This window comes from Dipodomys ordii, unplaced genomic scaffold (assembly GCF_000151885.1).
Source record: "Dipodomys ordii isolate 6190 unplaced genomic scaffold, Dord_2.0 Scaffold180, whole genome shotgun sequence".
Classification (NCBI taxonomy): Eukaryota; Metazoa; Chordata; class Mammalia; order Rodentia; family Heteromyidae; genus Dipodomys; species Dipodomys ordii.
This window is the reverse complement of record NW_012267396.1, coordinates 484,125-494,303: the sequence shown is the minus strand read 5'-3', so window position 1 is coordinate 494,303 and position 10,179 is coordinate 484,125.

The following is a 10,179-nucleotide window of genomic DNA, read 5'->3' as shown; positions in this document are numbered from 1 at the left end:
AAGGTAATGTACAGAGGAGTCCCAGTTATATTAGTCAAGGAATAAGTACCTTTCTTTTCTTTTTGTCAGTCGTGGGGCCTGAACTCTGGGCCTGGGCGCTCTCCCTTAGTTCTTCTACCACTTGAGCCACAGCGCCACTTCTGGCTTTTTCTGCTTATGTGGTGCTGAGGAATGGAACCCAGGGCCTCATGCATGCAAGGCAAGCGCTCTACCCCTGAGCCACCTTCCCAGCCCCCGAGTACATTTCTTTTTGACAATAGTGTCACCTCTTTCCCTTCCTCTCTCCCAGTTTTTCCCCTCCTGTCCCCAACCCTAAATTGTATGGTTCATTTTCAACAGTGTCTAGTGAGGACCACGGCTGCATTTGTTCACTTTTTGTCCCTCTATTTCTTTGCTCACCCCTTGCCCTCCCCAATATTTCCTCTTTTGTAATGATTAAGTAGTTATGGGGGAAGTATTTTAACGCTTCATCTTACTATTCAGCAGACTTTCATTCTTTCTTGCTCAGTTAAGTTATGACTCACTGGATATTTTGATGCAAATCTGAGATCTCCCCAAATCATTTCATTTGCAGTTTTTTACTTTCTATCTGTAAGACAGCCACACTTACAAAAGCAAAAACAAACCAACAACAACAAAACCAGTGTTAGTAGTTCATACCTATAATCTTAGCTACTCAGGAGGCTGGGATCTGAGGATCACAGTTCAAAGCCAGTCCAGGCAGGAAAGTCTATGAGACTCTTCTCTCTAATGAACCACCAAAAAGAAAAAGAAAAAAAAAATCTGAGACGGGGTTCTCTGGCTCCAAGTGGCAGAGTGGTAGCCTTGAGCAGAAGAGCTCAGGGACAGTACCCGGGCCCTGAGTTCAAACCCTAACACCAACAAGAATAAAGAAAGAGAGAGGTGGCTGGGAGGGAGAGAAGGAGAGAGGAGAGAAGGAAGGAAGGAAGGAAGAAGCAAGCTGAAAAGGCTGAGCAAGAGGGGGTCCCGCGTTTGAGCTCTGGGACTGGCTTCCACGCCCAGATGTTCACCATCAGGTACCAGGTGCGTGGGGCATGCCTGCAAGTCTCACCTACGAGGAAAGAGATCCGAAGGATTACAGTTTGATGCCAATCCCCTGTGGAAAAAGCTAGCAAGGCCCTGATCTCAGTCAACAAGCCAGGTGGGAGTGGTGTGTGCCCTGTCGCCCATCTGGATGGCAGACATCCATAGGTGGATTTCAATCCAAGGCTGGTCTGAAAGGAAAACATAAGACCCTGCTTGAAAAAGTAGCTGAAGCCAGGCCTCAGGCGCATGCCTGCCATCCCAGCTCAAAGCCAGCCCAGGCAGGAAAGTCTATGAGACTCTTATTTCCAATTAACCACCAGAAAACCAGGAGCGGTGCTATGGTTCAAGTGGTAGAGCACTACTTGAGCTAAAGAGCTGAGGGACAGCGCCCAGACCCAGAGTTCAAGCCCCACAACAACCACCAAAAAAGTAACTGAAGTGGGTCTGGCTGGGAAGGTGGCTCAGTGGTAGAGTGCTTGCCTAGCATGCACGAGGCCCTGGGTTCGATTCCTCAGCACCACATACTCAGAAAAAGCCAGAAGTGGCTCTGTGGCTCGAGTGGTAGAGTATTAGCCTTGAGCAAAAACAACTCAGGGACAAGGCTCTGAGTTCAAATCTCAGGACTGGTGAATATAAATAAATAACTGAAGCAAAAAAAGGTCTGGGGACATGGCTCAAGCTGTACCCGCTGTGGGGATAGCACTGCACCTGCTGAACAAGCACGAGGTCCTGAGTTCAAATCCCCAGGACTACAAATATTAAAAAAAAAATCCAATCTTGATTGCAAAAAATAGCACCTCTTTGGACATTGCCTTGGAAGTATTATTCAAAGGCAATTATAATCTTACCAGAAGACACATCAATGTGCCTCCAGGGCCATCCTCCTAAGAGGAATGTATGTCTCCACGGAGATCTCAGGTGAATTCATTATAGCGCCAAAGTAGAAACAATTCAGGTGTCCATTCACTTGAACCAGAAAAACATGGAACCTGCAATGAAGTAATATGTAGCCATGAAAAGGAACAAAGCATCCTCCCACACAATACCGGAGGAGGAGGAGGGGGAGGAGGGCCACTTGCTTGTAATCCTAGATATTTAGGAGGCTGAGATCTGAAGGCTGAGGTTTGAAGCCAGCCCAGGCAGGAGTGTCAGTTCACGAGACTCTCATCTCCAATGAACCACCAAAGAGTCAGAACTGGAGCTGTCATTCAAAGTGGTATAGTGCTAGCCTTGAGCGCAAAAGCTGAGGGACACTTCTTAGGCCCTGAGTTCAAGCTCCAGGACTGGTACCAAAGGAAGGGGGAGGAGGAGGCTGAAAGAAAAGGAGGTGAGGGAAGAGAAGGAGAAGGAGGATAAAGAGGAAGAGGAGAAAGAGAAGAAGGGGAAGGGGAAGGAGAAGGGGAAGGGGAAGGGGAGGAGGAGGAGGAAGAAAGAGGGAGAAAAGCTGCTGAGTGCAGGGGGCTCAAGTTTGTCATCCCAGTTACTTGGGAGGCAGAGATTGTGAGGATTGCAATTTGAGGCCAGCTTGAACAAAACAAAAACCAAAGAACCCTCAACAGTTCTTGAGACCCAATCTCAACAGAAAAACCTAGATCTAGTGATTCACACAGGCCTCTTTAGCTAAGTCAATAAGAGGATCAAAGGCCGGTGCTGGTGGCTCACACCTGTAATCCTAGCTACTCAGGAGGCTGAGATCTGAGGATCATAGTTCAAAGTCAGCCCGGGCAGGAAAATCCATGAGACTCTAAACTCCAATAAAGTACTCAGAAGGGACACGGTGGCTTAAAGTGGTAGAGTGCTAGCCTTGAAAGACAGTGCCCAGGTCCTGAGTTCAAGCCTAATGACCTACAATAATTAGCAACAGCGAAAAAAAGATCTACCAGGTCAGCCTTGGAAAAAAAGAGAGACCCTATCTCAACAATAACCAGAGAAAAAAGACTGGTTGGTATGGCTCAAGCAGTAGAGTACCTTTCTACCAAATTCCAGTAACTAAAACAAACCAACCCACCCTTATATTTTCCTCTATTCTTTTTGTTGTTGTTGTTGTGTTGGTTGTGGGGCTTGAGCTCAGGGTCTGGGCGCTGTCCCTTAGCTCTTTAGCTCAAGGCAAGCGCTTTACCACTTAAGCCACAGTGCCACCACCTCTGGTTTTCTAGTAGTTTATTGGAGGTAATGGTCTCCTGGAGTTTTCTGCCTGAGCTGGCTTTGAACCGTGATCCACAGATCTCAGCCTCCTGCGTAGCCAGGCTGACAGCTGTGAGCCACCGGTGCCAGGCTCATTTCCCTTTTCTAGAATATTTTGTGTGCCAATCCTGGCGCTGGAACTCAGGGCCTGGGCAATGTCCGTGAGCTTTTTTGTTCAAGGCTGGTGCTCTACCACTTGAACCACACCTCTATTGCTAGCTTTTTTTGCTGCAAACCACACACAGCAACAACAACAGCCTCCTGAGCAGGCATGAGGAACTGCCCGCCCCATCCCAGCCCCTCCGAATGCTGTTTTGAAAGCGCTTTGGGTGAGGTATGCAAAGGGAATGTGGCTTGCGTAAGCCCTGGATACTTTATATAACGACATTTCCACATAGTTAAAGCAATTCTGCTCCCTTGCCCAGGGGACATGGTGATGCCTGCAGACATTTCTAGTGGTCCTGTGGGGGGCGGGGAAGGTTGCTATGGCACCCGTGATCAGAGGTAGGGATGCTCCTCCCACAATGCACAGCAAAAGCCTCCCCCTGACCAAAGAGAATTCAAATTCAACTCTTTTTTTTTTTTTTTTTGTCAGTTGTGGGGCTTGAACTCAGGGCCTGGGCGCTGTCCCTGAGCTTCTTTTGCTCATGGCTAGCACTCTACCACTTGAGCCAAAGCACCACTTCCAGCTTTTTCTGTGTGTGTGGTGCTGAGGAATGGAAACCAAGCTTCATGCATGCTAGGCAAACACTCTACCACCATGGAGTCACCTTCCCAGCCCTCAAATTCAACTCTTATTGTCAACAGGCCCCAGGCTAAGCAGAAAATGAAAATTGGATCTCTTTCAGTCTCTATCTCCCCATTCCCATGATCCTGGGTTCCCAGTCTAGGTTCTGGGAAGGTGATGGAAAGTTCTAGAAACATCCCCACATGCCCTGAATCAAGATTGAGCCTCTAGCTTTCCCAGGTAATCTGAATAACTTGGAGATTGCTTGTTGGAGACTCAGTTGTGGTTCATTGGATGTGGGGTCGATTTGGAAGTATCTCAGGTGAAACCCTTTGGGGTTTAATGATGTGGGCGGATCCAGCTTGTATTTCTACCCCCTGGGGCGGGGACCTGACACTTTCCCTTTGGGCAGTTTCAGAAGTGAATGTGGTAACTTCACTTCATTTTCCTGGAAGGTAGGTAATTTCTTCTGTTTAACTTTTTCCTTTCTGAGTGTAACCACTGGCTTTCTCTAGGGCCACTGTGGGTGATAGTTGGGGGACCCTGGGTCTGAGCAGACCTAGAGGTGGACTGTCTGTACAAGGGATTTGGGAAGAAGAGAGGAGCCCCCTCCCCCAAATGGAGAAGGAAAGTGGGGAGAGATAATAGCCTCTATAAATGGTATTATGCAGTAATGTGTTTGTGTGTGTGTGTGTCTGTGTGTGTGTGTGTGTATACACTGAGGCTTGAACTCGGGCCTGAGCATTGTCAATTAATTTTTTTATTCAAGGCTGGTGCTTTTAACACATGAGCCACAATTTTCCCTGCCAGCATTTGCTGCTTAACTGAAGATCGTGTCCCAGGGTTTCTAGCCAGGTCTGGCTTCAGACCATGATCCTCAGATCTCAGCCTCCTGAGTAGCTAGGATTATAGGCGTGAGCACTGATGCTCAGTTTTATTAGTATACATGAGCCCACTCAGCTTTTTTCAGTGGTTGCTTTTGAACTCGCATGACACAGTAGATTGGAGGGCCAACAAATTGCAAGAATATGTTTACTTTCTGGATTTTTTTTTTTTTTTTACAGCAAAAGCCTTCTGTATAGTATTCACTTCTGTGAATAAGTGTGAGTTGAGTGTGGTGGTACACACTTGTAAAGAAGAACCAGGAGAGCTGGGTGCTGGTGGCTCACACTTGTAATCCCAGCTACTCAGGAGGCTGAGATCGGAGGATCACAGTTTGAAGCCAGCCAGGGCAGAAAAGTCCCTGTGGGACTCTTACCTTCAAGTAATGACTTAAAAAACTAGAAGTGGTGGGCTGGGAAGATGGCTCCGTGGTAGAGCGCTTGCCTTGAGCTGAAGAGCTGAGGGACAGCGCCCAGGCCCGGAGTTCAGGCCCCATGACCGGACCAAAAAAAAACAAAACTAGAAGTGGGGGCTGGGAAGGTGGCTCAGTGGTAGAGCGCTTGCCTTGCATGCCTGAGACCCTGGGTTCGATTCCTCAGCACCACATAAGCAAAAAGAGAAAAGCCGGAAGTGGCACTGTGGCTCAAGTGGTAGAGCACTCGCCTTGAGCTGAAGAGCTGAGGGACAGCGCCCAGGCCCAGAGTTCAGGCCCTACGACCCACAAAATAAAATAAAAAGGAAAGAAAAAAGCAGGAAGATCCAGAATTCCTGGCCAGCCTAGATTACCTAGGGAGGTGCTGCTATCTCAAAGCAAAAAAGGCCAAGCATAGTGGCATATTCCTGTAATTGCTTCTGCTTAGGAGGAGATAGGAAAGTCGTGGTTTGAGATCAGCCCCGAAAAGAGACCAGGAGCTCAGTAATCCTAGCTACTCAGGAGGCTGAGATATGAGGGTGGAGGTTCCAAGCCAAGTGGGGCAGATAAATCAATGGAACTCTTAATCACCAATTAAAGTCAATGGAACTCTTAATCACCAATTAAAGTCTATGGAACTCTTACTCACCAATTAACCACCAAAATGTTACAAGGGGAGGCGTGGCTTAAGGGGTTGAGCACCAGCCTTTAGTGGAAAAAGCTGAGGGTAGGCATCCAGGTCCGGAGTTCAAGCCCTAGTACACATACAAACACCCCAAAGCAAAAACATAATAACCACTAGATCTTATCCAAAATAAAACAGAACCCCTATTAGACCTTATCTGAAAAACTAGAAAACAAGAGGCCGGGGGTGGGGCCGGCGTGGTCACAAGCCTGGGAGCTGGGGGCGGGGAATTGGGGGTGTATGTGTGCAGGGAAAGGGGGGGGAACTGAGGCTTTCTTTCCGCATTTCCCCTCTGACTAAGGAACTTGAGCCGTTTTCCAGACAGGCTGGCTCACTTCATTCCTTTTTGGTTAAGTGTCTTGTCAACTCCTTTGTCCACCGAATAGCCATAGGGATTTCAGGGCCTTGTAGGAAAGGAAGGAAGCTCTTTTGTGTCTGGTAGGTGTGGGTTCCTTGTTAGGCTCTGGGGGAGCCATCTAGCAGTTATCTAGGGGGCACTGTGGGGGTGATGGAGGGAGGGAGGGGTCCTCGTGAGATGTGAAGAGGAGGAGGAGGAGCAGGAGGACCTCGGGAGAGGAGGAAGGTGGGAATTTGGGAAGGAGGCAGGGCTGGTTCAGGGGAAGGGCTGTGGGCCTTGGGCCTGGACATTGAAGGGGACACTTACGGGCTCTCTACCATCCATTGTGGTTATGGGGGGCCCTAGACTGGCTCAAGGGCTCCACAAAGCTCTGGCTGTGCCCAGCACGCTGCAGAGAAGGACTTGGGGGTTCCCTAGCTTGAATTTGTGGCTTGGGCAAGGCGCTTGAGTTTGGCAGTATGGAGGTGTGTGTGTGTCCGTGTGTCCTGGGCCTTGATTTGAGCTCAGAGCCTGGGTGCTGTCTTTTTTTTGTGCTCAAGGCTGGCATTCTATCACTTGAGCCCGATCACTACCTCTGGCTTTTAAGTGATTGATGGGAGATCCAGAGTCTCAGAGTTGGCTGCTCAAGCTGCCTTGGAACGCGATCCTCCTATCTCAGCCTCCTGCGTAGGTAGGCCAGATTTACAAGGTGTCCAGCTGAGCCTGGGGGAACTTCTGGGGTACAGTTGAAGGGTGAGAGATGGAGGATGGTTGAGTCAGACCCAAATGCTGGGGGGGGTGCAGGGAGGGTCTTGGTGCTGGACCCCAATTCCAGGGCTGTGACAAGCCTTACTTGGGGTACCAGAGACCAGCTAGTAGCTGATTCAGCTACAGCCACGGATCACCTGGCCTACTTGGGGCTCAGGACACATGGCCAGCCTTCTGTCGGCTCTCAATCCCTAATTTGGGGAGCCTGAACTTCAGTCAGCTGGGGATCTAGCTGGAAGCAGTAATGGGAGGGAGGAGAGGAGGGGAGGGCGGATTGCAGGTCAGGTGGAGCAGTGGATGCCTACAAAGGGTGCTGGTGGTTAATCGTGCAGGTTCTAGTCATTTCTGTGAAGGGTGGGTCCTAGCTATGGTGGGGAGGGGTAGCTGGTTAGGACAATTATGCCAGAGGACAGGTTACACTGTGCCTGTTCTCGGCTCCCTTCCTTTCTCTTGTAGCCTCTCCCCCCCCTCCAGCTACTGTGTGTGTGTGTGTGTGTGTGTGTCTGTGCGCGCGCGTGTGTGTGCGCGCACTAGTCCTGGAGCTTGAACTCAGGATCACTGTCGTCGTTTCTTTGTTCAAAGCTGGCGCTCTACCAGTCCAACCACAGCTCCACTTCTGTGTTTTTTTGGTTGGTCATGGGGCTTGAACTCTGGGCCTGGACACTGTCCTTCAGCTTTTCAGCTCAAGGCGAGCGCTCTACCACTTGAGCCACAGTGCCACTTCTGATTTTCTGGTGGTTTATTGGAGATAAGAGTCTCAAGGGCTTTCCTGCCCAGGCTGGCTTTGAACCATGATCCTCAGATCTCAGCCTCCTGAGCAGCTAGGATGACAGGCGTGAGCCACCAGCAACACCTGGCGTCACTTCTGGCTTTTTGGTTGTTGGTGAATTGAAGATCATTCACAGGCTTGGCTTGTCCATCCTGTCTTCAAAGCATAATTCTCAAATCTTAGCTGCATGAGTAGCTAAGACTACCGGTGTGAGCCATTAACTTGGGACTGCTGCTTCTGCTTTTTTTAAAATGATTTGAGGGGCTGGGAAGGTGGCTCAGTGGTAGAGCGCTTGCCTTGCATGCATGAGGCCCTGGGTTCGATTCCTCAGCACCACATAAGCAAAAAGCAAAAAGCCGGAAGTGGTGCTGTGGCTCAAGTGATAGAGCGCTACCCTTGAGCTGAAGAGCTGAGGGACGGTGCTCAGGCCCAGAGTTCAGGCCCCACGACCGGACCCCCCCCAAAAAAGTAAAATGATTTGAACTCAGGATTTCCCATTCTGTAGAAAAGTGCTATACCACTTGAACCACGATGTCCCAGGCCCTTGTTTTCCTATTGACTCTCTTCCTTTGCCTTTCTCTGGGTCTGCCAGGGTTTGAATGTTTGTCTTTATTGCATTGCTTTCTTCCCCCTCCCCCCTTTCTTCCCCCTTCCCCTCCTTTCTCTCCCACCTATAGTCTTGGGATCGCTGGGATTAGAACTCTGGGCCTCTGGTCTGCAGGGCAAGTTCTCTACCACTGAGCTATGCCCCTACCATGGACTTTTATTCTTACCTTTGGAATTTCTATTGGTCAGATGAATGAACTAAGGTAGGCAACACAGGGACTGAAGACAGCCCTACTTTTGCAACCTGATCCACTTCGGCCTTAGTTTCCCTATGTAGAAGAGAAATGACACTATGGTGGGGGCAGAGAACAGCTTTTTTTTTCCAGTCGTGGGCCCTAAACTCTGGGCCTGGGCGCTGTCCCTCAGCTCTTCAGCTGAAGGCTAGCGCTCTACCACTTGAGCCACAGCGCCACTTCCAGCTTTTTCTGCTTATGTGGTGCTGGGGAATGGAACCCAGGGCCTCATGCAAGCAAGGCAAGTGCTCTACCACTGAGCCACCTTCCCAGCTAGAGAGAACAGCTTTATTAACTCGCCAGCATCAGGCCCTTTCCATGCTCAGATAGTAATTGAACTGGTAACTAACTACATCTGGCTTTTTGTTAATAAAGTTTTATTGAAAGTTATAGCTTGAGATGGTTGTCTGGTTTTCTGCAGCCAGTCTGTCTTCCTCCGTACCAGGATAAAAAGAGTGGATGAAAGAGTCTTGGAGCTAAGTGCTGGTGGCTCAGACTTACAATCCTAGCTACTCAGTATGCTGAGATATGACCCATCTTGGTTGGAAGTCAGTCTAGGCAGGAAAGTCCTTGGCACACTTATTTCTGATAAATCAGCCCAAAACAAAACAAAAAACTGGAAGGAGAGGTGTGGTTCAAGAGGTAGAGTACCAGCCTGGAGTAAAACAGCTAAGGGCTCTGTATGAGGCCCTGAGTTCAAGCCCCTGTACTGGCTCACATACCAAAAAGGATCTTGGACATTAGTGAATGCTATAGAGCCACAAGGTAAGCAGAATGGTGTGGATAGGGTAGAGGGGATTTTTTTTCTTCCGACTGGTCTGAGGAATGTATGTTTAAAAGAATTGAATAGTGGCTGGGAAGGTGGCTCAGTGGTTGAGCACTTGCCTTGCATGCTGGAGGCCCTGGGTTCGCTTCATCACATAAGAAAAACGCCGGAAGTGGCGCTGTGGCTCAAGTGGTAGAGCGCTAGCCTTGAGCTGAAGAGCTGAGGGACAGCGCCCAGGCCGAGTTCAGGCCCCAGGACCGGACCCCCCCCAAAAAAAAAATTGGATAGTATGGTTTTGTTGTTGTGATGGTCTAGGGTCTGGAATTTAGGGCCTGGGCAATGTCCCTTTTTTTTTTTTTTTTGCTCAATTATTAGCTCTTTATCACTTGAACCATGCTCTACTTGCAGCTTTTTGGTGGCTAACTGGAGATGAGAATCTCGGATCCCCACCACCACACAATTTGAACCACAATCCTTCTATCTCAGCCTCCTGAGTAGCTAGGATTACAGACAGGACCTACAGCGCTCCATCTGAATATGTGGTTTTGTATTGGAAGTGGTGCATCTCTCCCGTTCTAACGTGAAACTCGACCCACTGACCGTGAGCGTGGTCCCCGGCCTCCCCTGCAGGGCGAGATCGATTCTAAACGTCTCTTTTCTGGTGGAGGGTCTATTTAACAGGCTAGATTTTTTTACACAGTTCCAAGGACCTGCTCAAGGTCAGATGCTGAACAGAGGCTGAAGGTGGATTGGAACTGAGGGC